Below are 25,439 nucleotides of genomic sequence, written 5' to 3'. Positions count from 1 at the left end.
GTTTTTGAAATTAAAATATTTATGTTTACATATATTGTTAATATTTTTTAATGAAGGTGAAATTGACAAAACATTTTATTTTGATAGTTTTAGATATACAACATAATGATTCAATCTTTGTATATTTTATGAAATGATCCTTGCTATAAGTCTTGTTAACATCCATCACCACAGAGTTATAAGTTGTTTTCTTGTGATGAGAACTTTTAAATATATTCTCTTAGCAACTTTCACGTATGCAACACTGTATTAAACTGTAGTTACCATGCTGTACATTACATCCCATGACTTAGTTATTTTATAACTGAAAATTTGTCCCCTTCACCCATTTATCTCACTCCCTCCTCCTTGCCTCTGGCAATCACCAGTTTGTTCACTTGTTTTCGGTTTTCCCCCCCTATCGTATGGCATATGGGAAGTTCCCCCACCATGGATCGAACCCATGCCCTCTGCAGTAAATGCACCAAGTCCTAACCACTGGACTACCTGGGCTCACTTGTTTATTTGCTTTTTGTTTGTTTGTTTTTAAATTTTACATATAAGTCAAATCATACAATGTTTATCTTTCTCTGATTTCTTTCACTTAGCCGAGTGCCCAAGGTCTATCCATGTTGTTGCAAATGGCAAGATTGCATTCTCTTTTGTATGCGTCCTGAATCACTTCAGTCGTGTCTCACTCTTTGCAACCCCATGGACAGGAGCCTGCCAGGCTCCTCTGTCCATGGGATTCTTCAGGCTATAATACTGGAGTGGGCTGCCATGCCCTCCTCCAGGGGATCTTCCTGACCCAGGGATCGAACCCACATCTCTTATGTCTCCTGCATTGACAGCTGGGTTCTTTACCACCTGGGATGTCCCACATTCTCTTTTATGTCAGAATAATTTTCCATTGTGTGTGTGTGTATATATATATATTTTATGTATATTTTTCTTTATCCATTCATCTACCATTGGACATGGTTTGTTTCCATATCTTGGCTATTGTAAATAATGCTGCAGTGAATATGGGCATGCATATGTTTGTTCTAATTAGTGTTATTTATTTTCTTCAGATAAATAGCCAGGAGTAGAATTGCTGGATCATATGGTAGTTCTCTTTTTAGTATTTTGAGGAATCTCCATACTGTTTTCCATAGTGTCTACACCAACTTACATTCCTACCAATGGTTCATGACTGCTCCTTTATCTCCACATTTTCACCAACACTTTTTATTTCTAGTTCCCTTATTTTTTATATTCATTCCACAAATATGACTTGGCCAGCTCTTGTTTGCAAGGAACATAGTGTATCTAAATCCTCTTATAGAAACAATATTAGAACTTACGTTTACCAAGCAGGAGATCTGGATATCATTGAAAATTCTATATGGCAACAATATGTATGAACCAGGACAGAAGGCAAGCTTATGGTTAATAGTGTACAAAGTTTATCAGCATTGTACCTTTCCCATTGGCAAGTTTCTTCCAAGAAATTGGGTTCTTGAATTTTTTTTTTTTTAACTAGTGCAACCACAATCTTTAAGGTGGAAAATTCATTGATGTCAGCTATCAATTTAGCTTTTTCTCAGCTTGCAGTCAGTTATCAATACTTACTATTCATGCTGTTTTCGTAAAGTATCCTTTTTATAGTGTAGATTTCTGTCCCTTCACCCAAAGGGCTTAAATACCACATGGAGAAGAAAAGAAAATGCAAGAGGAATTCTGAATCTAATTCATGAGTTTTTTCATTTATGTGGTATTCATGTCATAGTCAGAAAGTAAGAGCAAAGTTTGAAAATTCACCAGCTAAAAGAAAATGGTTTTATGTGGCAAACGTACTGCCCCTCCCCAATACAATTCTGGGGGAAATGTTAGTGCATTTCTAGTGTATACAGGACAGTTGTACCATGTCAGGTGGAAGTATGACCTTGCTTTTGTTTTTATTTGGAGATTCAGTATAATTTAAGGAGATCTGCGTGGGTGCCAAGTTGATACTCTGTTTTCATATGACCTTCTCTCTTGTGTTTCTCTGTATTTTCACATAGCTTTCTTAAAAGAACACCAGTCAGTGGATTCAGGTGATGTGATTAGTTCATTTTATGTGTCAATTTCATTAGGGCATGGTAACTAAGTCATCAGCCAAAGATTATTCTAGATGTTTGCTGCTAAGTCACTTCAGTTGTGTCCGACTCTGTGTGACCCCATAGACAGCAGCCCACCAGGCTCCCCCGTCCCTGGGATTCTCCAGGCAAGAACACTGGAGTGGGTTTCCATTTCCTTCTCCAATGCATGAAAGTGAAAGGTGAAAGGGAAGTTGCTCAGTTGTGTCTGACTCTTCGCAACCCCATGGACCGCAGCCTACCAGGGTCCTCTGTCCATGGATTTTCCAGGCAAGAGTACTAGAGTGGGGTGCCATCACCTTCTCCATTCTAGATGTTTAAGTGAAAGTATTTTGTAGATAACATTAACCTTTACATGGATAGATATCAAGTAAAGCAGACCGCCCTCCACAATGTGAGCAAGCCTAATCTAATCAGCTGAAGATCTTAGGAGAAAAAAACCTGACAACCCTGAAAGAGGAGAGAAATTCACCAGCAGCAAATGGCTTTCAGATTTGAAATGCAATATCAACTCTTTCCTTCATCTCTAGCCTGCTGGTCTACCCTGCAGACTTTGGATTTGTCAGCCTCCACAATCTCATGAGCCAGTTTCTTAACATAGATATCTACCTTATCTGTCTTTCTATCTACTTATCTATACCTATTATTAATCCATTCTATTTGTTCTTTGTCTCTGTGATGATTCCTTGGCTAGGAAAAGTTGGGGGGAGACTTCTAATGAGGGGCAAATAGGTCTGATTCCAAAGCTACTGCTAACAGAATCTCAAGGAGATCCAACCAGTCCATTCTGAAGGAGATCAGCCCTGGGATTTCTTTGGAAGAAATGATGCTAAAGCTGAAGCTCCAGTACTTTGGCCACTTCATGAGAAGAGTTGACTCATTGGACAATACTCTGATGCTGGGAGAGATTGGGGGCAGGAGGAGAAGGGGACTACAGAGGATGAGATGGCTGGATGGCATCGCTGACTCGATGGATGCGAGTCTGAGTGAACTCCAGGAGTTGGTGATGGACAGGGAGGCCTGGCGTGCTGTGATTCATGGGGTCGCAAAGAGTTGGACATGACTGAGCGACTGAACTGAACTGAACAGAATCTCACATTTCCCCCAGTACCCCCAAATGTGAGCCATTTATTGGTGTTGAGAGTTTGGGGAGTTCCCTGGTGGTCCAGTGGTTAAGTGGTTGAGCATCTGCTTGCCAGTGCAGGGGACACGGGTCCAGTTCCTGGTTCAGGAGCATTCCACATGCTGTGGAGCAAATGAGCTCATGTGCTACAACACTGAGCCTGTGCTCTGGAGCCTGTAAGCCACAGCTACTGAAGACCAGGCACGTAGAGTGTGCTCTGCAGCAAGGAAGCCACTGCTATGAGAAGCCTGCACACCGCAGTGAAGAGTAGCCGCTGCTCCCCGCAGCTGAAGAAAGCCTGCCTGTAGCATCAAAGACCCAGCACAGCCAAAGATAAACAAAAGTAAATTAAAAAAGAAACTTTGGTTGTTAGTACAAATTGTACATAACACTTGTTTAGATGTCCTGGTGTTTAGGAGGGGAAGATGTTGTCATAATGTAAGCAAAAAAAAGAAAAAAATATATATATATATTATATATATATTTATATATATATAAATCATATATATATATGATGGCCTATATCTTCTTTCCCCAAAGGTTGAATACCACCACCACCTCAGGAAAAGGAAGTTTGGCCCACAGCTGAGGGGAGAAGTAGACAGAGAGTGGCTGGCTGCATTCAAATAAGTCTTCTGCCTTTCCTCACACAATCCTTCTCACCTGGTTTGGTTCAAACGAAATCTTTGAGGCTTCCTAAACTTGAATGGATTTTTTCTTTCTACTTCAGGTTCTCCTTGGAGACTATCCATCTTTCTCTTTCACAGCAGAGCTTCTTGAGTCAGTATCTCCAACACATTCTCATCTCGCATCCTTCCATACTTGACTCCAAGGTTTTGTCCTCATCACACCACAGAGGCTACACTCATCAAGATACCTGGTGAGCTCCACATTGCCAGATTCAAAGGTCACTTCCGTATTCTTATCTTCCTTCATGTCTCTCTGGGGCTAATGACTTTGAAATGTGTTTTCTCTGGGCTTCTGTTGAGTAGAGTTAAAATGGGGTTTCCTCCTACATCATTCCCTGATGCCGCCGCTGCTGCTAAGTTGCTTCAGTTGTGTCCGACTCTGTGCTACCCCATAGATGGCAGCCCACCAGTCTCCCCCATCCCTGGGATTCTCTAGGCAAGAATACTGGAGTGGGTTGCCATTTCCTTCTCCAACATCATTCCCTATTCCTTCTCAAATATCTTTATTGGTATTTCTGCTCTTAAACTTGAAAATTTAGAGTATTTGAAAGCTCAGTCCTGTGGTCAGTCTCATTATGTCACACAAATAATCTCCAGGTCTGTGACTTTAAATACGATCCATATGCCTCACCTGGAGAAGGCAATGGCACCCCACTCCAGCACTCTTGCCTGGAAAATCCCATGGATGGAGGAGCCTGGTAGGCTGCAGTCCATGGGGTTGCTAAGAGTCGGACATGACTGAGCGACTGAGCGACTTCACTTTCACTTTTCACTTTCATGCATTGGAGAAGGAAATGGCAACCCACTCCAGTGTTCTTGCCTGGAGAATCCCAGGGATGGGAGAGCTTCATGGGCTGCCGGCTATGGGGTCACACAGAGTCGGACACGACTGAAGCGACTTAGCAGCATATGCCTCACCAGTCTACATTTTCAGTACTGACCTTCGCCTTGAAATCCAGGCTTGTATTAGTATATCCAGTTGCCTTCTTCATACTTCACCATTTAGGAGAACATAGGCAAAACACTCTCAGACATAAATCACAGCAGGATCCTCTATGATCCACCTCCCAGAATTCTGGAAATAAAAGCAAAAATAAACAAATGGGATCTAATTAAAATTAAAAGCTTCTGCACAACAAAGGAAAATATAAGCAAGGTGAAAAGACAGCCTTCTGAATGGGAGAAAATAATAGCAAATGAAGCAACTGACAAACAACTAATCTCAAAAATATACAAGCAACTTATGCAGCTCAACTCCAGAAAAATAAACGACCCAATCAAAAAATGGGCCAAAGAACTAAATAGACATTTCTCCAAAGAAGACATACGGATGGCTAACAAACACATGAAAAGATGCTCAACATCACTCATTATTAGAGAAATGCAAATCAAAACCACAATGAGGTACCACTTCACACCAGTCAGAATGGCTGCGATCCAAAAATCTGCAAGCAATAAATGCTGGAGAGGGTGTGGAGAAAAGGGAACCCTCCTACACTGTTGGTGGGAATGCAAACTAGTACAGCCACTATGGAGAACAGTGTGGAGATTCTTTAAAAAATTGCAAATAGAACTACCTTATGACCCAGCAATCCCACTTCTGGGCATACACACCGAGGAAACCAGAATTGAAAGAGACACATGTACCCCAATGTTCATCGCAGCACTGTTTATAATAGCCAGGACATGGAAACAACCTAGATGTCCATCAGCAGATGAATGGATAAGAAAGCTGTGGTACATATACACAATGGAGTATTACTCAGCTGTTAAAAAGAATTCATTTGAATCAGTTCTGATGAGATGGATGAAACTGGAGCCGATTATACAGAGTGAAGTAAGCCAGAAAGAAAACCACCAATACAGTATACTAACACATATATACGGAATTTAGGAAGATGGCAATGACGACCCTGTATGCAAGACAGGGAAAGAGACACAGATGTGTATAACGGACTTTGGGACTCAGAGGGAGAGGGAGAGGGTGGGATGATTTGGGAGAATGACATTCTAACATGTATACTATCATGTGAATTGAATCGCCAGTCTATGTCTGACGCAGGATGCAGCATGCTTGGGGCTGGTGCATGGGGATGACCCAGAAAGATGTTATGCGGAGGGAGGTGGGAGGGGGGTTCATGTTTGGGAATGCATGTAAGAATTAAAGATTTTAAAATTTAAAAAATAAAAAACTAATAAAAAAAAAGTTAAAAAAAATGTAATCCCTGATCTTTTCACAGCTAGTTCCTTCTTATTATTTAAATCTCAACTTATATGGTTATAAACTTTATCAACTCTCTGTCATCTATTACCAGTAATATCACTTGATTTTAATTCTATGTATAGCTTATACCAGCATCTGATATCTTTCTTGTTTGTTTACTTATTTATTTGTGTTTTCGTGTCCATAACTTTAAAAATTCCCTGAGATTGCAAGAGTACCTGACACAGACTAGGAGCCGAATAAATATTTTTTGAATGACCTGATTGAAAGATTATCACTTAAAGCTCACAATTTAGCATTTAAATTTCTAATGCCATATGATATTTTTGCTGTTACTTGTATATTTATCTGTACATCTATAGATTCTATATTTCTTTAAAGGAGAGGTTAGGTCCAAATGGTGCATGGCAAATGTTTCCACTTTCAGACGGAAACCCTCTGTGACCGCAAAGACATGAAGTCTAGCAGGAAGAGCCACCAACTGCAAATTACATACTCCCTGTCCAGCCCACTTGATTTGTATCATTAACGTCCTGTTTCCACTAACAATCCTCTTCTTTTGACACATCTGTCATAGAGATTGTCTTTCCCAATGTAGGTTTACTTTCTGTCACTTCCTTTGACTGATGTTCGCACTTAGAGTGACCAGCTTCTAGCCCCTTGGTTGCTCCCTTTTGAAGGTGAGTGAAGCTAGAAACAGGAGCAATATCTTATGCTTATTTTTCTTGGCATTTGTCTTTATTTCTCCTGACTTTTGCAGGATAGTTTTAATGGATATTAAGTTCTAGATTGGCGGTTTCTTCTTTCAACACTAAATAGTTCATGCTGCTCTACCTCTGTGTGGTGTCTGACTAGAACTCCATTGTAATTCTTATTCTTGCTCCTCTATAAGTAGCGATGCTCTTTGGTTAATGTTTTGATTTTTTATCCTTCTACCTTTGTTCAAGATTTCCTCTATCTTTGATTTTGTGTGATGTGACTATGATATGCCGAGGGGTGGGTGTGTGTGTCTGTGAATATTCTATGAGTATTTTATATATTTATAAAGTATTTATAAATTTATCCTGCCTCATGATCTCGGAGCTTCCTGTATCTGTGGGTTGTCATCATTCATTTTGGAATTCTTAGCCAATATTACTTCAAGTATTATCCTGCTCTGTTTTTCTTCTCCCTCTGGTATTTTGATTATTACATACTATACATTTTGAAATTTTCTTACAGTTTTTGGATGTATTATATTTTCTTTTTTCATCCTCTTTTCTCTTTATATTTCAGTCTTGGAGTTATCTCCTGACCTATTTTCAAGCTCACTGATTCTTCAGCTGTGTCCAGTCTACTAGTAAGCCCATCAAAAGCATGCTTCATTTCTGTTACAATGTTTGTGATTTCTAACAATTCCCTTTGATTCTCTTAGTTTCCATCTTTCTGCTTGTATCATCCATTTGTTCTTGCATGTCTCGTCCACTGTTTTCTTTTTTTAGAATGTTAAGAGTGCCTGATGAACTATGGAATGAGGTTCGTGACATTGTACAGGAGACAGGGATCAAGACCATCCCCATGGAAAAGAAATGCAAAAAAGCAAAATGGCTGTCTGGGGAGGCCTTACAAATAGCTGTGAAGAGAGGCAAAAAGCAAAAGAGAAAAGGAAAGATATAAGCATCTGAATGCAGAGTTCCAAAGAATAGCAAGAAGAGATAAGAAAGCCTTCTTCAGCGATCAGTGCAAAGAAATAGAGGAAAAGAACAGAATGGGAAAGACTAGAGATCTCTTCAAGAAAATTAGAGATACCAAGGGAACACTTCATGCAAAGATGGGCTCGATAAAGGACAGAAATGGTCTGGACCTAACAGAAGCAGATATTAAGAAGAGGTGGCAAGAATACACAGAAGAACTGTACAGAAAAGATCTTCACGACCCAGATAATCATGATGATGTGATCACTAATCTAAAGCCAGACATCTTGGGATGTGAAGTCAAGTGGGCCTTAGAAAGCATCACTATGAACAAAGCTAGTGGAGGTGATGGCATTCCAGTTGAGCTGTTTCAAATCCTGAAAGATGATGCTTGTGAAAGTGCTGCACTCAATATGCCAGCAAGTTTGGAAAACTCAGCAGTGGCCACAGGACTGGAAAAGGTCAGTTTTCATTCCAATTCCAAAGAAAGGCAATGCCAAAGAATGCTCAAACTACCACACAATTGCCCTCATCTCACATGCCAGTAAAGTAATGCTCAAAATTCTCCAAGCCAGGCTTCAGCAATACATGAACCGGGAACTTCCTGATGTTCAAGCTGGTTTTAGAAAAGGGAGAGGAACCAGAGATCAAATTGCCAACATCTGCTGGATCATGGAAAAAGCAAGAGAGTTCCAGAAAAACATCTATTTCTGCTTTATTGACTATGCCAAAGCCTTTGACTGTGTGGATCACAATAAACTGTGGAAAATTCTGAAAGAGATGGGAATACCAGACCACCTGACCTGCCTCTTGAGAAACCTGTATGCAGGTCAGGAAGCAACAGTTAGAACTGGACATGGAAAAACAGACTGGTACCAAATAGGAAAAGGAGTACATCAAGGCTGTATATTGTCACCCTGCTTATTTAACTTATATGCAGAGTACATCATGAGAAGCGCTGGGCTGGAAGAAGCACAAGCTGGAATCAAGATTGCCGGGAGAAAAATCAGTAACCTCAGATATGCAGATGACACCACCCTTATGGCAGAAAGTGAAGAGGAGCTAAAAAGCCTCTTGATGAAAGGGAAAGAGGAGAGTGAAAAAGTTGGTTTAAAGCTCAACATTCAGAAAACAAAGATCATGGCATCTGGTCCCATCACTTCATGGGAGATAGATGGGGAAGCAGTAGAAACAGTGTCAGACTTTATTTTTGGGGGCTCCAAAATCACTGCAGATGGTGACTGCAGCCATGAAATTAAAAGATGCTTACTCTTTGGAAGAAAAGTTATGACCAACCTAGATAGTATATTCAAAAGCAGAGAAATTACTTTGCCGACTAAGGTCTGCCTAGTCAAGGCTATGGTTTTTCCTGTGGTCATGTATGGATGTGAGAGCTGGACTGTGAAGAAGGCTGAGCACGGAAGAATTGATGCTTTTGAACTGTGGTGTTGGAGAAGACTCTTGAGGGTCCCTTGGACTGCAAGGAGATCCAACCAGTCCATTCTGAAGGAGATCAACCCTGGGATTTCTTTGGAAGGAATGATGCTAAAGCTGAGACTCCAGTACTTTGGCCACCTCATGTGAAGAGTTGACTCATTGGAAAAGACTCTGATGCTGGGAGGGATTGGGGGCAGGAGGAGAATGGGACGACCCAGGACGAGATGGCTGGATGGCATCATAGAGTCGATGGACGTGAGTCTGAGTGAACTCCGGGAGATGGTGATGGACAGGGAGGCCTGGTGTGCTGTGATTCATGGGGTCGCCAAGAGTCGGACACGACTGAGCAACTGAACTGAACTGAATCATAGTTATTTAAATTCCAATCTAGGCCTGGTAAAATCAACATCTTTGTCATATTGGAATCTGATCCTGATGCTTGCTTTGTCTCTTCAGAGTGGGTTCTTTTATCTTGTATTTTTGTTGTTGAAAGCTGAACATGATGTGTTGAGTAATAGGAACTGAAGTAAATAGACCTAGTATAAGTTTTTATATTAATCTTGCTAGCAGTCAGAATGTACTTATGTTGTAGCTATTGGTACCAGAGGCTCTAATTCCTCTAGTATCTTTGTTTTTGTCTCCTCTATTGTCTTTGGGTTTCACTAAAAATTTCTTCTTAAACTGAGTCTGAGTGTTATAGTTACAGTTTTTTCAGCTGAATTCACTATTATTATACTAGAATCCTGTTAGTGGTGGGGAGGAAAGCAGGAGGGGATAGCATTTTATAATCTTATTATTAAATCTCAGTCTTTCAGTGACCCTGGGCCCTGGGCTACTGACCTTTATGTATGTTTCTTAACTTCCTTTTCCCAACCTTTAAATGAGATGAAAGCTAGAAGGGGAGGAATGCCCTTCTTCCAGATGGGATAAAGCTCTAGAAAGTAGGTCTTTGTTATAGAAAGCAGTCTGGCATATTTCACAATGCTTATGTTTGGCCCTCCCTTGCCATAACCACAAGGTCCTTTTGCTTGGCTCTTCACTGATGGGAAGAAACTGGGAAGGTTTCTGGAGTTGAAATTCATGCAAGTCTAAGGGCTTCCTAAGACCCTGCAGTCCCAAGATTTTCTCACTCTCATCCATATTCTGCCTCCAGCAATTCATCAAAATTCAGTTCACTTCAGTTGCTCAGTCACGTCTGACTCTTTGCAACCCCATGGATTCACAGCACCATGCCAGGCCTCCCTGTCCATCACCAACTTCTGGAGTTTACTCAAACTCATATCCATTGAGTCAGTGAGGCCATCCAACCATCTCATCCTCTGTTGTCCCCTTCTCCCACCTTCAATCTTTCCCAGCTTCAGGGTCTTTTCCAATGAGTCAATTCTTTGCATCAGGTGGCCAAAGTATTGGAGTTTTAGCTTCAGCATCAGTCCTTCCAATGGATATTCAAGACTGATTTCCTTTAGGATGGAAGGTTGGATCTCCTTGTAGTCCAAGGGACTCTCAAGAGTCTTCTCCAACACCACAGTTCAAAAGCATCAATTCTTTGGCGCTCAGCTTTCTTCACAGTCCAACTCTCACATCCATACATGAGTATTGGAAAAACCATAGCCTTGACTAGATGGACCTTGGTTGGCAAAGTAATGTCTCTGCTTTTGAATATGCTATCTAGGTTGGTCATAACTTTCCTTCCAAGGAGTATGCGTCTTTTAATTTCATGGCTGCAATCACCATCTGCAGTGATTTTGGAGCCCCCAAAAATAAAGTCTCTCACTGTTTCCCTTGTTTCCCCATCTATTTGCTGTGAAGTGATGGAACTGAATGCCATGATCTTGGTATTTTTGAGTTTTAAGCCAGCATTTTCACTCTCCTCTTTTACTTTCATCAAGAGGCTCTTTAGTTCTTCTTCACATTCTGCCATAAGGGTGGTGTCATCTGTGTATATGAGGTCATTGATGTCTCTCCCAGCAATCTTGATTCCAGCTTGTGCTTCATCCAGTCCAGCATTTCTCATGATGTACACTGCATATAAGTTAAATAAGCAGGGTGACAATATACAGCCTTAACGTTCTCCTTTCTCAATTTGGAACCAGTCCATTGTTCCAAAACTCATCAAAAGTACTGTATAAATGTTACTACCAGTTTATAGCCCCAGTGGCTTCCACTTCAGTTCTCAGCTGTGGCTCTCCAGGATGTCCAAGAAAAGTTAATGATTATCAGTTTAACATTTTATTTGCCTAAGGATGGAAGTGATAATTTCCAAGCTTTTAAGACGTTGAATCCCAAACTGGAAAACTAGGTATCTTTTACATTACTTCGTGCTATGCTCTACAGGAACTGGCACACCATGTCTTTACTTGTGTTTCCGCCAGTGCTACCGGCCCCATTTCCCCACCACTTCCCACAGCTGCAGAGGACACTTTTTGCCAAGGGAAAATGGGTGCTAATCACTTAAATATAGGCACTAATTTAGTACTTAGAGTGAATGATGGATGACAGCCAAGACCAACTGGGATTGTCCCACTCAGCTTCTTGTTTCCTTGTGGCAGAGGTGTATATTCATGCTATTGCAAAAGCAAAAAGGAAAAAATTCAATAAGAAAATCCACACTTATCTGTTGGGCTGAAGCCTCAGCTTACTCAGGACAGGTCATTTCTGATGTCTCAGGTATATAGAATCTTCTCTGAGGTGTGATTTCTGAGATTTAGAAACACTCTGAAGACTTCAGTTTTCTTATTTATAGTTTTGCTTCTTGCTCAGTGGTAATACTTTTCCCTCTTTCTTTCCTTCTTTCCTTCCCTCCCTCTTCCTTTCCCTTTTTATTATTAGTACTTAGCATGTTTATGTAAAGTTAAATGTTTTACTTGTTAGTGTTGGCTATTAGCAGTGTAGGACAATTTAGCTGAAGACAACTGCTGGTAAATCTTTTCAATATTGATTTGAAATGCAAATTAATATAAGCAATTACCAGATACTATACATAGTTTTTAAATGGAAGGTTTTAAATAACATTTCCCTGGCAATCTGTGTAAATCTCAAAGATTAGGCATTCTCTTTGTTCAATAAATAAATATGCATCCAAAGCCCAATTTGAGGTTGCCATCCCATAATCATTCTTAATTGTAGCCAGCTCTGAAATAAAGATGGCCTTTTCAAATAACAGCTACCTAAACAATTTCTTCCTATTTGAGAACATGTTTGTAAAGAGAGATACCTTATGTGTTGGGGTTGGGATCTGATGGCCTCAGACGATGAACATTAAAATGATATTTTAGGGAGATGGATATTTTTTCCTCAGTCAGAGAAAGGGAACTAACATTTATTGAGTCTTTTCTGTGTTGAACACTTTATATTCATTCAATATTCAATGAATATTGCCTCAAATATGCAGATGATATCTCTTTAATGGCAGAAAAAGAGGAACCAAAGAGCCTCTTGATGAGAATGAAAGAAGACAATGAAAAAGGTGGCTTGAAACTCAAAGTAATAATAATAAAAAAACTAAGATCATGACATCCTGTCCCATCACTTCATGGCAGGAAGAAAGGGAAAAAGTGGAAGGGGTGAGAGATTTTATTTTCTTGAGCTCCAAAATCACTGCAGATGGTGACTGCAGCCGTGAAATTAAAAGACGTTTGTTCCTTGGAAGAAAAGCTATGAGAAAACTAGACAGTAGATTGAAAAGCAGAGACATCACTTTGCCGACAAAGGTCCACATAGTCAAACTATGGTTTTTCTAGTAGTCATGTCAAATGTGAGAGTTGGACCTTAAAGAAGGCTGAGCACATAAGAATTGATGCTTTCTAACTGTGGTGCTGGAGAAGACTCTTGAGAGTCCCTTGGACAGCAAGGCGATCTAACCAGTCAATAGTAAAGGAAATCAACCCTGAATATTCATTAGAAGGATTGATGCTGAATCTGAAGCTCTAATACTTTGACTTCCTGATGCAAAGAGCTGACTCACTGGAAAAGACCCTGATGCTGGGGAACACATGTATACCTGAGGTGGATTCATGTTGATGTGTGGCAAAACCAATACAATATCGTAAAGTAATTAACCTTCAATTAAAATAAATAAATTTATTTAAAAAAAAAGAAAACATAAAAAAAATTACAGACTGAACCACACAAATTACACTTAGGAATCCATTAAAGATACCATTAGTTCAGTTCAGTTCAGTTCAGTTGCTCAGTCGTGTCCGACTCTTTGCGACCCCATGAATCGCAGCACGCCAGGCTTCCCTGTCCATCACCATCTCCCGGAGTTCACTCAGACTCGTCCATCGAGTCAGTGATGCCATCCAGCCATCTCATCCTCGGTCGTCCCCTTCTCCTCCTGCCCCCAATCCCTCCCAGCATCAGAGTCTTTTCCAGTGAGTCAACTCTTCGCATGAGTTGTCCAAAGTACTGGAGCTTCAGCTTTAGCATCATTCCTTCCAAGGAAATCCCAGGGTTGATCTCCTTCAGAATGGACTGGTTGGATCTCCGTGCAGTCCAAGGGACTCTCAAGAGTCTTCTCCAACACCGCAGTTCAAATGCATCAATTCTTTGGTGCTCAGCCTTCTTCACAGTCCAGCTCTCACATCCATACATGACCACAGGAAAAACCATAGCCTTGACTAGATGGACCTAAGTCGGCAAATGTCTCTGCTTTTGAATATACTATCTAGGTTGGTCATAACTTTTCGTCCAAGGAGTAAGAGTCTTTTAATTTCATGGCTGCAGTCACCATCTGCAGTGATTTTGGAGCCCCCAAAAATAAAGTCTGACACTGTTTCTACTTTTTCCCCATCTATTTCCCATGAAGTGATGGGATCAGGCACCATGATCTTCGTTTTCTGAATGTTGAGCTTTAAGCCAACTTTTTCACTCTCCTCTTTCACTTTCATCAAGAGGCTTTTAAGTTCCTCTTCACTTTCTGCCATCAGTTGACTGAAAAAAAAATAAAAAAGACCCTGATGCTGTTAAAGATTTAAGGCAAAGGGAGAAGGGGACAGCAGAGAATAAGATGGTTAGATAGCACCACCAACTCAATGGACATGAACTTCAGCAAACTCTGGCAGATAGTGGAAAACAGAGGAGCTTGGCATGCTGCAGTCCATGGGATCCCAAAGAGTAGAATATGACCTAACGACTGAACAACAACATCAACAACAGCTACCACATTCTGGCCACATATTTTAACTGCTGGGGATGCAATGGAAATCGGACAGGAAAGAGACCCTTCTGTCATGGGTCTTATGGGAAATTAAAATGAATCCAGAGAATGATAAGTACCCTCTTGTGGGATTGAGAATGGCTTGGTGAAGAGAGGGTGCCCATTTGATAGAGCAAAACATGCAAGGCCTTTTTGAAAAGATGACATTTGCATTGAGTTATTGAAGAGTCTACCAGCTACTCATTTTATAATTTTCACAACTTGAGACAAAGGTTACATTATTTCAGCTGGTACAGGCAAAGAAATGAGTTGCTTAACTAGGTTAAGTCATTTAAAGTCACACAGACTTCAAACCCTATTCCAGCTGCCTCCAAGGCTCCCTGCGCACTACAGCCCACAGGTCTTTGCTCACCAATTGCCTCAGGTTTGGGCAGAAACAAGATCTTTGTTTACCTAATCTTTAAGTTTTCATGGAACAGAGAATTTTCTAATAAAGCTAACCCCCAGTCATCTCTTTTCTCAGTAAGAATATTAAAAAGCAAAAAAAGACCACTTAATTTTCATGAGAAATATTTTAGTAATAAAATAGTTAAAAGGATATTTCCTGAGATTTAAGGATGTTACTTCGAGTTGAATATAGTTGACTTTATGAAATACACATTATTTTGTCTCTCTCTCTTTTTTTTAACTTATTTCATAGAGAATCACAAAATAAAAAGACTGCTTGAGAACTGGTGGACTCTGACCCTCAGGTTTACCTCCAGCCTTGAGGCCCTTGGGTTGATGCAAACTCCATAATCTCACTGTTGGAGATGCTCTTCACCGAGGATTGAAACTTGCTTCTAATTGAATCAGTCCAGCAAAGGGCAGGCAGGTCATCCTGACCTAAATATTTCCAGTCCGAGTGTTTTCCTTTGAAATATTTATCTATTTAGGGAAAAGAAGATGATGCGTTCTCTGTTCCTTAAAAAGTTCAAACATGCCTTAAAGCTCTTTACAAAATAATCCACAAACTTGTTTTCCGTGGGCAGTTGTTCATAATGACTTGAATAAATTAAGAGATTAGATTCATTACTTTTCCTGTTAAATATATGGTTAGAAATGACCCTTTGGACTTGTGTTAATAGAAGTGTGTGTGTATGTGTGTGTGTTTCTTTGTCATGAATATTCAAGTATTGATCAGTTTATAATAGTGATGTATCTGTATTTCTTTTTCTAAACATGAACAGAAGCACAACTAGGAAATATCAAAGAATAAATACTATTTAAAAGCATATTGAAAACATAATGATAATTACAGAGGCAATAATTGTATACCAGAGCATCAGTGCATCCTTGAGGCCATTGCTACAGTGTTTCAAGTACCTCATTATATCAGTTGTACCAGAGTTCATCTCACAGAGAGACAGGATCAGAAGTATTGGGCTCAAGGATCAATTGAAATATCAGTTCTGTACATAAGTAAAAATAGCAACGATACAAGCTGAGTGCCTGGCTCTTTTCCTTTTTTGTCAATATAGCTATTACTACTTTTCCACTATTTTATCTCCCTTTCTTAGGCTTTAATAGCATGAGCTAAATACCATTGATTTCACAAAGCAATTGAAGGGATAAAGAGAAATACAAGTTATTAAAAATGTACCGGGGTGGGAGATGGGAGGGAGTTTCAAAGACTAGGTTGCAGGGGTGTGGGCATGTGTATACCTACGGCTGATTTATGTTGATGTATGGTAGAAACCAACACAGCATTGTAAAGCAATTATTCTCCAATTAAAAATAAATACATTTTGAAAAATACCTAGAAAAATGTACCAGGCAGAAGTGAATACATTCTAATTTAATATTAAGAAATTAGAATTAGTTTGAAGCCTTTCCTATGATTGATGTTTAATATATACATACACATATATATATGTATGCATTTTTAATTTCAAAAGAAGTTTAAAATGGTAGAAGGAACAAGTAGGAAACATATAAAGACACTAAGTCACCTGTAATCCCACTACCAAGTTCAACACTGTGTTTTTCTGAATTCCTTCCATCTTTAATATATATGTATTTATTATTATTTTTTAAAGAAGTCATTATTAAAACAGAATTATAATGTGTACATAATTTTCTACCCTTTAATATTATGAGGCGTTTTATATGATAAGAAATATTTCTTATATATGTGCTTTCTATGATATCCTAATGTTTTAGCACATAGATATTAAACTTTTTCTAATTAGGCTGCCAGTCTTAGACATTAGGACTTCCCTTGTGGCTCAGCTGGTAAAGAATCCTCCCGCAAGCAGGAGACCTGGGTTTGATCCCTAGATTGGGAAGATACCCTGGAGAAGGGAAAGGCTACCCATTCCAGTATTCTGGCCTGAAGAATTTCATGGACTATATAGGCCATGGGATCGCAAAGAGTCAGACATGACTGAGTGACTTTCACTAAAATATTAAGGTTATTTTCAATTCTTCCTTTTAAAAATCAATGCTGCAGTGAACATGAGCAAAGATTACTTTGTTTGAAATGTTTAAATATTTCCTTAGATTAGATTTCCATAAGCAGAATTGCTATATTAAAGAATTTAAACCAAGCTAAGAGTTTTTACAGCAGAAATGTAGAATCCGCTGGTGTGGTTTAGTAATTCCCCCTTCTTTGCACCTTTACCCTTACTGGTATTATCTCTGAAAAAATGAGTTTGATATCTTGATAGATTTAAGAAACTCATTATTCTATTAATTTAAATTTCTTTCCTTATTTTCTTTTTTAGTGAGATTCATTTGTGCATTTATTCACAAAAATTTCCATGAAACATCATATTGGCAGAACTGGCTTCAGTGGAGTGTGCCCTGTACCTTTGTGTGAGTCCCCAAAGCTCAGAAGGACCCTGTGCTTGGTATAATGCTCTGCTATCACCATCTTCCCTGGTGGGCTTCCCTGGCTCAGACGCCTGCAATGCAGGAAACTCAGGTTCGATCCTTGGGTTTGGCAGATCCCCTGGAGAAGAGAATGGCAACCCACTCCAGTGTTTTTTTCCTGAAGAATCCCATGGACAGAAAGAGCCTGGTGGGCTGTAGTCCATGGGATCACAAAGAGTCGGACATGACTCAGTGACTAAGTATGCACGCTTGTCACCATCTTGGAATTTTATCTTTGAACTTATGTTTTGTAAGTGAAGTCTGATGGAACAATGAATAAAAGAATGACATGCAATATGTGTATCGACTCTTCCTCATCACTCCATCTGCACATAATCTGTGATGTCCCATGAGCACAGAGTTCTGGAGGACCCAAGATGTGTAGACGTTCAGGGAGACTCAAAGTGAGTACGAGGTAAACACCGTGCCCTTGTAATTGAGTAAATAGGGTAGGTGCTAACAGCTTCAAGTGGCCATGCTTTTTGTTTATACCAGGACTTTTTTCCAGTGGAGAAAGTAGGTAAAAATTTTATGAGAAACATGAACAACCAAGAAACCCTATCATATCCTTTATCAGTCACGTTGCTTTCTTGTATATGCCAACCACGTACACTGAAAATGGTGACAAAGGAGGAAAGAAAAAGATAAGACAACCTGTGGTGGTTTTTCTCCCTGTTAGTCCTTTTTGGTTCATGCTAGGGAAGAGACTACTGGGACCAAAAGCAGGAGAGTCAACAGAACCTTGGAATGAAATGACTGCATAGTGTTATCCATCCAGTATCCATAAAACTGTTTTTGATTCTGCTACCTGATGAGAATGGAAAAGAACATGTCTGTGAACACAGTGGGGATGTACCAGAGACTATGTTAGAAATCTGTTCTGGTGATGATATCACCTCTGGTGCATCACTGCAGTTGAGGCTCCTACTTAACCGTCATACACTATGATCCAGACTGCTATGTGCAAGAAACAGAACAGTGCATTGAATGGGAACACAGTGGGACTATCACACCTGAATCCTTTATGTCTTTGAGGATGATGCTCATGTCTGCTATTCTACATAAAATGAAATATATTTTTATATACTATCTAATTGAGAATACAGAGTGTCAATTTCAGGGGGTTCTGCTTTCCCTTCACTTTGTTGTTTAGTTACTCAGCCATGTCTGATTCTTTTGTGAGCCCAAGAACGATAGCCTGCCAGTCTCCTCAGTCCATGGGATTTTCCACGGAAGAATACTGGAGTGGGCTGCCATTTCCTTCTCCATTACCTTCACTAGTATAGTGGTTTTATTCACTAGGCTCTAAAGTGCCTAATGACTACAAGGGGATCAAACCAGTCAATCCTAAAGGAAATTAACCCTGAATATTCATTGGAAGGACTGATGCCGAAGCTGAAGCTCCAATACTTTGGCTATCTGATACAAAGAGCTGACTCATTGGAAAAGACCTTGATGCTGGGAAATATTGAGGGTAGGAGAAGGAGGGGGCGGCAGAGGATGAGATGGTTGGATAGTATCACCAAATCTATGGACATGAATTTGAACAAACTCCGGGAGGTAGTGAAGGACAGGGAAGCCTGGCATGCTACAGTCCATGGGGACACGACTTAGTGGCTGAATGACAACAAGGGCACCTGCATTAGGGTAATGTCCATGTTTGAGATGGCTAGACTGATCATACACTTGAAAACTGAGAAAACACCACTGGGTATGTCTGTGGACTCAGTGGACTCTGTACAATGACGTTTGGCCAGAAATCCATTCATTGCTCAATTTCCACATACCCTTACTCTTATAGGGAAGCCAGAGTGGAGCTTTGTGTCTTCACATATTAGTGTCTGGTTTTAATATTTGGGAAGTATTCCTTTCTCCCGAATTTTCTATAAGTTCGTGTAAAATTGATATTATTTCTTCCTTAATTGTTTGGCAGAATTTGCCAGTAAAGCCACTGGCAAATGAAAAACTTTAAACAATAAATTTAATTTCTTTAATTGATATAGAATTATTCAGATAATGTGAAACAGCTGGATATGCCCTTTCTCTAGTGTATGGTCGACCAAGTGAACGATCACAGGTCCATTGGGCAGAAAGTGTGGGGGAATCACTGCATTATATTTTGGCTATGATGTTGCAAGGCCCTTCCTCAAGGGGAACCAGCTCTCTCTCAGTGCCTGAGTTCTGGGCCAGAGAGCTGGCTTAGGTCTGGAAATGAGGCAAGAGATTGTGACTTTTCTTGGAGGCCTGATCTCAGCCTTCTTCTTGACCTTTCTCTATCACTGTTGATTATGTTATGCAGTATTCTTGTTGGCTCTTTAACTATCTTGCCTTTAGGGATACGTACAAAATGTGTATGCCATATCTGTAGATCACTTTGAGTCAGGTTTCCCTGGCTGCCGTTCCAACTCGTTCCCCGTTTTGGATAGTTATTTCCTCCTTGTCTATGATGGTTAAATGATATCTTTTGGCTTTTCCTACTTAGGGTTCTGTACTGTTGCTGAGGAGTCCAGTTCTGCAGTAGTTTCTCTATTAGTACTGATTGCCAGAGAACCACACCTGAACTTCTGAATTTTCCAATGATGCTGGTGACCCCCCACCTGATCCTTCCTTATTGCCTTGGCAAGGGGAATGCTCCTGGCTGTTTCTAGACATGTAGTCAGCTGGTGAATTTTATGATCTTATATAATAATTCTGTTGATTTCTATCTTCACAGTCTGTCACAGAAATTTGGGCATACATTTGATGTGAAAAGCCAGCCCATCAGTGTATTTAAGCCAACTCAAGAATCCCTTCCCGTGGTACTGAATTGAGAGACAGTGGGTGAGTCTGCTAGTAAAAAATTCTCCCTTAAACAACTTTATATTCTTCATCCCCAGTAGATCTACTGGTACCAACTGTCTTGGGAAGGTTTCTAGAAGAATGAGATTCTTGTGGAAGTTATTTACGGAGGGAGAAACTATTCTCTGGAGAAATTTGTAAGAGAATGAGGGAAACGTCATAGAGCAAAAGAAGCCAAGCAAAGGTGTTTCAGGAGAAACATCTTTGGCCTAGCTTTGGCGTCTTCCCATGGGGAGCCAAATTTCACATTCCCGTGGGAGTGTGAATGTTGCTATAGAAGGTATCCTTCCAGAAGTCAAGGGCTTTTTTTTTTTCTAACACCCTTATATCAGGTAAGGGATAAGGTGTAATCTCTCAAGAATCTTAAGGCAAAATAACTCTCATCAGCTGAGGATAGGCCAGCTGAAAAGGGTGCCAGCAACTAGGGGATGGGTACTCTGACCCAGTTAGGGGATCGAGGTGGTACCAAAACCAGAGTCTGTTTGAATGGATATGCTCTATATGCATGGGAAGAATCTCTATACTCTGGTTTCAGTAATACCTACATTACAGTCATTTGGGATCTGAGACTAGGACTTTAAGAGGAATGCAATATTTTCTAATTTGGTTTATAATGCATTTCACTGGGTGTGTAAGGACTAAAATGGATATTTCCTACTTTGCAAATAGCTGAGGCACATGAGATGAAAATCAACATGCAGATTTGTGAGGTTAGTGATAATTTTGTGTATCATAAAAATGCAATGATTCAAGGATCTGTTTGTCCTAGTTTTTTTTTAATGAGATGTTGAATTGCACACACATTGAGTATTATGTGTGTTTTATTACTGAACATAGTCTGAGGGCAAAACATCTAAGCTCTAAAATAGCCCAAGAATAGCAGGTAAATAATCTTATTCTGCAGTAATTATTGCCTTCTTTCTATGTTTAATCTGTGAGTTTTGTGTGTAATTTTAATCCATTACTGTCCTTGCTGTGCAGTATTCTATTATATGAATATGAAAACATTTATTTATTCTTTTGTAGATGGACATTTGGGTTGTTTCCAATTTTAGGTTAATACGAAGAATCCTCCTGTGAACTTTCTGCACATGTTTATCTAGGGTATACTATACAAAGGATAGGATGAGACATAGGATAGGGTATCTTGGGTTTTCTAGGTAATGCCAGACTGTTTTTCAATATAGTTGTGCCTGTTCCTCAGCAGGAAGATTGAGGGCAGGAAGAAAAGGGGGTGACAGAGGATGATATGTTAGATAGCATCACCAACTCAATGGACATGAGTTTGAGCAAACTCCAGGAAATTGTAAAGGACAGGGAAGCCTAGTGCATTGCAGTCCATGTGGTCACAGAGAATTGGACGCAACTTAGCAACAGAAAAACAACAACATTCTTCAGCAACACTTGGTATTGTCAGAATTTTACATTTCTTTACTTGAATATTCATTGACATCTGATTCTTAAAATTTATGGGTATAAAATATGCTTATTATCCATTTGGACTTCTTCTTTCATGAAGTGTCTATTTAAATCTTGCCTGAATATACTGTTTACTAGCCAAGTAGTGTTAAATGAGCCATGTCTCAATTTCCCCATCTATGGAATATGGTAGGAAAATCATACTCCAACGTCTTAACAAAATCGCACCAACGTGGCTTGCTGCCTCTGTCCAAGGTAGAGAGCTACATTTACCTGAGTCACCTCTCCTCCATGCAGGGTTACTGTGAATCAAAAAAGGAACTCGCATAAGATTTGGAAGGTGGAAGCAGACAGGGATAACCTGGAAGACTGTGGTAGACAGAGACAATGATGAACAGACACAGAGGGGTTGAGTGGGTACCAGCCTGTCATTGTCCACGTCCTGCTTTGCAGTCAGCTTACTTTCCAGACAGCTGGTCTTGATAATCAGCAATGGTCCTCAGTCCCCAACCAGGCACTTGGTCCCAGACCCACAGATGGGGTGATTTTCACAAGAGGCAGAAATTTCCCCAGGGTAGAAGTTTCCATAGAAGAGGTAGAATTCATAGAATCTGTGGTTGCTAAATTCCCCTCCTGTCTGAGTTGACTTCCAGATGACATGGTTAGTGATGATTTTCTACTCTACCCCCTTATTTCTTCTTCCAGACCTTCATTTGTCCAGCTCCTACCACATGTGTGTAAACCTTCATTCCTATATAAAACCCCTTATTGTAATACCTGTAGTAGTAGTTCTCATACCTTGATTTAACTCTGACTGATAGAATAGTTTTGACAGTGCAATAAAATAAACATGCAAAAGTTCTTTCAAAGCTCTAAATGGCTATTCAAATGTAATTATTGGGTTGAGCCAAATAACGGATTACTGATTTTCTTATATAGAAGAACAATTTGGTGACATTTAAAGCAAGCCAGCATAGGCTGTATGGGCAGCGTGCTTCACAAAAACATTTTATTCTGTCATTTGTCTGACTTGGGCACTTGTTTGTTATCACATTGATGCCAAAATACTCCATCTAACTTTCCTTTTCAACCAGATTGCTTAGGAAGTAAAAGGTTGTAAAAGAGACCTTAGAGGCATAGAATCTCCGAAACATGTCAAGAGTTCTCAATTAATATTTAAAGCATAGAATATAGGGAAATATCTAGAGACACATACCAGGAACTCCTGAAAAGATATAGACATAAAGTAAAAATGAATTTTAAAAATATATCAAAATCTTCTATTGCAAATTGCCCTTTTTTGGCTGCCTCTGTGACACATTAAGATTGAGCCAGGCAGCAGGTCATTTTCAAAACTTGTCAAAATCTCAAATATTTTTGATATTATTTGTGACAGTTTTCTTGAGTCCACTGAGCTAATTTATAGTTTTGAAAATCGTAGTTTTCTGGTTAATAGAGCAATAATTGGTCAGCTAAACAGTGGATTTCAGCAGCTGCTTTAATTACTTAATGGATAGAATAAAAATAATTAGGGCTATTTGACCATTTACAATTTCAAAACTGACACTTCTGTGATCATAAGGTACCTTAGGGAAGCATAGGATAAGACTTTGTGAGCAGAATATTCAAAAGGTAGTTAGTGTGAGAATAGTTCTGAAAGGAGGGTGCTAAATGGCATGACATCATTCTAGTATAGAGTGTCTAAATAAGACTCTGTTATTAAAAATCTTTCAGTATCACTTACATCTGATAGTATCTTAAATTTCTCTTTTCTTCTAAAGATATGCTTCTCAGGTAATATAATACTCATGTGCAAGACCTGGTCTGTAACTTAGAGGTGATTCCAGTATAATATCTGTCACCAAAAAGCAAGCCTATGGCAATGAAGGAGAATAAAAATCTACACAGACTGTAGGAAAGCAGATGAACAAGGTAAAAGAAAAAAGCTTTAGAGATTGATGGACATGATTGGGGAACAAATTGAATATTGAGGACAAAGGAGTCTAAAATGGATTTGAACTTTCTGGTTCACTTTATTTAGAAGAGAATGATTGCCCCTAGTGGAATTATATTACCCAGGAAATGAGAAGTGAGTTTGAAGTACAGATTGCAGCTCTGATTTTGAGTATGCTAGCATCTCAATTAATTTTGCTCAAGAAATCATTTTGGAATTTCTAAGAAGTTGCAAAATTGCACACCAAATTCAGGAGAAAGGACAAGATAAAGGATAACACCCAGGTAATTGACAGAGGATGAGATGGTTGGATGGCATCACCGACTCAATGGACATGAGTTTGAGTAAACTCTGGGAGTTGGTAATAGACAGGGAGGCCTGTCTATCAAAGAGTCAGACACAACTGAGTGACTGAACTGAACTGAACTGATTTTTATGTAGAATCTGCACTTAATATTAGTACCAGCATTAAGATTAGTAGAAAATATCTCCTTATGGATTGTATAATAATTTTTAGTAGGAGTAAAAATATAGGTGTGATCCTTCATTTTATACCTAAAATTTGATACTCTTTAGCTATGCTGCTGCTGCTGCTAAGTCGCTTCAGTCGTGTCCGACTCTGTGAGACCCCATAGACGGCAGCCCACCAGGCTCCCCCGTCCCTGGGATTCTCCAGGCAAGAACACTGGAGTGGATTGCCATTTCCTTCTCTAGTGCATGAAAGTGAAAAGTGAAAGTGAAGTCGCTAAGTCGTGTCTGACTTGTAGCAACCCCTTGGACTGCAGCCTACCATGCTTCTCCATCCATGGGATTTTCCAGGCAAGAGTACTGGAGTGGGGTGCCATTGCCTTCTCTGATAGGGAACAGAAAAAAAACCCAAAACACTCTTTTAAGGGTGGTCAGGAAATGTATAAGCTGAAAAACATGTGAAGAGGTAGAAACTAATGATCATTGGTTGTGATGATTAGAAGACATTTCCGGTAGAAAGTGGGGAAAATTAAATAAAAAGTGGAAAGTGAATGAAAGGCAAGAATGGAAACACTTAAGAGACCTAATCCAAGTCTTTAGTCTTAGAATACATTACTGTTGTTAATATATCAGTATTCAGAATTATTTCCTGAGTGTTCTAAGCAATATTTCTTTTCTATGTTGATTTTTCTCTACTCTTGTCTTATGAGCAGAGAATTATGTACCCCCCCCACAATATGTTGAAGTCCTAACTTCTAGTACATATAAATGTGACCTTGGATAGAAGATCTCTGCAGACATAATCAAGTTATGATTAGGTTATTAGGATGGATCCTGGGCCAATATGATTGGAATCCTATTTAAAAGGGGAGGATAACTAATCTGAAGACAGAGACTCACAGGGAGAACACTGTAGAGGAAGAGATTAGAGGGATGAAGCTGCAAGTCAAGGGACCCCCAAGGAAGAACCACAAGAGAGTAAGTTTCTATTGTTTTAAGCTACCAATTGTAATACATTTTTTAAGGCAGCCCTAGGAACCAAACATCCCTTGTTTCTCTCTCTCTTATATTATCTCTTCACTTAACCAGCAAATATTTATTAAACATCTACTCTACACAGGTCACTCTGTTGCTCCATTTCCCAGCTTTCTAAATTGCCCTCCTAAGACAACACTTGGCATTTACACGATTAATAATTAAGAAGAAACAGCATGGTGCAGGCTACTTTGCTTGATCTTTTCCCCTCATTTCTCCTGAAAATGTTCCCAGTTGTGTCATCTTTGATGAAGAATGATACATATAGATGAGTATTTTCCAGCATTTATAGGTTCTTGGCTCCAAAGGCATGGTAAAAGCATCAAGTTGGTACAGAGCTCTTAGAGAAATGATATGCCTCATGCTAGGGTTGCAAGACTTGTTTCTACAGAAAGTGATAAGTCCAGCA

Source organism: Ovis canadensis, chromosome 18 (genome assembly GCF_042477335.2).
Source record: "Ovis canadensis isolate MfBH-ARS-UI-01 breed Bighorn chromosome 18, ARS-UI_OviCan_v2, whole genome shotgun sequence".
Taxonomy (NCBI): domain Eukaryota; kingdom Metazoa; phylum Chordata; class Mammalia; order Artiodactyla; family Bovidae; genus Ovis; species Ovis canadensis.
The sequence above is the reverse complement of the archived record's forward strand: the minus strand, read 5'-3'. Positions refer to the sequence as shown.